A 1,903-nucleotide genomic window follows, 5' to 3' on the forward strand; every position below is an offset into this window, starting at 1 on the left:
TGGGTGTGTTTTGAAAAGGGACTTGAAAAAAAAGTGCTTTTCTCACCCTAACCCAACCAATTCCTTAATTCCACGTGAGAGTGCGAATGTCTAAAAAAAAAAAAAAAGAATTTTTTTCCCCCCAGTTGTTGTTGAAGGGAAGAGGGACGAAGCAACAAAAGCGAAGCGTCGTTGATTGATATGTATTCCTCACACACACTATTTCCAGGGTCAGATCGGGATAGAATCTTTTTTTATTTCTTTATTACTGGAATGACTTTCCCTTTACCTTCGAGTTGTGACGAAGGAACAGGACAAACTCATTTAAAGTTACATAAATTGTATCCTTTTGTTCATTAAAATAATACAAAAATGCAACAAATTAAGTTTAGACTAAGTCCATAATTCTTCGTTTTCGCCCCCTTGTTGCTTCAGCAAGATCTCATCCAAGAAAGGCAATTTCCCCTCGAGAGTCTGACCTCGTCATGTATTCCCCATAAATTACTGCCTTCAGACCCTGGTCACGTTTGCTCTCGTCCGTTGTCTTGATGGTTTCTATTTTTACTTCGAAAGTAGATTTTCCTGTCTACAGTTTTCAGTTTAAGGGATCCTTACCGGACGTACTGTATAAATGTTTTCCTATCGGCGTTTTCTTTCTATCAACTTGATAGCTTATGATATTATGAGACTATTGCGTATTTTACCAAACCTGATAAAAGTTTCCTCACTTTTTCATAGACGCACTTGTATATTGGTAAGAACAAGAACTGGGGACGTGCGTCTGTGGTGGAGCGGTGTGGTATTTCGCTGTTTCTTGCAAAGCGAGAGCTGGATTCCCATGTGAAAAGATTTCTAAATTTGTATCTTCGTCGGTATGCCAGGACATAGTATCCCGTTCAGCTCAAGTTGGCTATGACCGGCAGGACCAAAGCAACCCGCCCCCTAAATAGTGTATATTGGACCGTAAAATATCAACAATCATGATTTATAACAACAAGAACTGGCGTTTCTGCTTCTTCTGTACCAGTATTGCTACCACTGCTCTTTCTTCTACATTCTACTACTTGTACTTTATCAGTTTTACCTCAGTTTCCTGTAAAGATTCAGTATTTAAAGCAAATTTCAAGTGCTATAGAATTAAATAGAAGAGTTTTTTTTTACTACAATGAAAAAACCCATTATTAGACTGTTCTGCTTGATTTTATCATATGCATTGTCTTTAATCAGATCTCATGCTTCATCAATGAAAAATATAAAAGTAATCCTGTAGCTTAAAGGTACTCAAAATAAGGTGAAAAGGCAACACAGTATGTGTTTTGGTCATTTAGCTTGTCACTTACCTTTTGCAGATTATCCAGAAATAATTTATTTTGTTGTCGTTCCAAACCAGTCTTGATTTTCGATTCGTCAAACAACGAGTCAAACAAAAGCTTTGCGTCAGGATAACCTTACTCACAGCAAAGCAACAACACACTCATCCTTTCCAGGAGGGGAAAACAACAGCAAACACACGCCCAGACACACGAGCAGCTGACTAACACGGATATGAACTCTCAAGAACCACTTTTGGAACACACGAGCTAAACAGAAGGAAGAAAGAGTATCCGATTGTTAATGTCAAACAGAACGAGTTGAGGGGAAAAGTGTTTCTGTAACTCTCTACAAATTGTTTCACTTCCTCTCACAATATCGATGTTTCCAAACAATGTGTTTGTTGTTTTGTCACAAAATGGCAAGAGCCACGGATGTCTGTACCCCCTGGCGAATCACACATAACAAGGTTATTAAGCAACAGCGTCTGTCGTTAACAAGAATGAGAGAAAAAGAAGGTTCACAAATCTGGTCGAGTTCTGGCATTTTACTTCTACCAAGGAGACTTGGTGAAGTCGCCGCTGCGAAGCCTAGGCGCGCGTTCGCGACACGA

At 39.1% G+C, this 1,903-nt stretch overlaps 1 protein-coding gene across 1 annotated transcript in view; it reads right to left on the reverse strand.

Moving 5' to 3' along the window:
- Positions 1 to 1,903, reverse strand: part of LOC106013452 — a gene marked incomplete in the record, with an annotated part of 68,590 nt that extends 66,687 nt beyond the window's left edge. The window contains 1 exon segment of the mRNA XM_013089283.2: positions 1,319 to 1,903.

Source organism: Aplysia californica, unplaced genomic scaffold (genome assembly GCF_000002075.1).
Source record: "Aplysia californica isolate F4 #8 unplaced genomic scaffold, AplCal3.0 scaffold00002, whole genome shotgun sequence".
In the NCBI taxonomy this organism is placed as follows: domain Eukaryota; kingdom Metazoa; phylum Mollusca; class Gastropoda; order Aplysiida; family Aplysiidae; genus Aplysia; species Aplysia californica.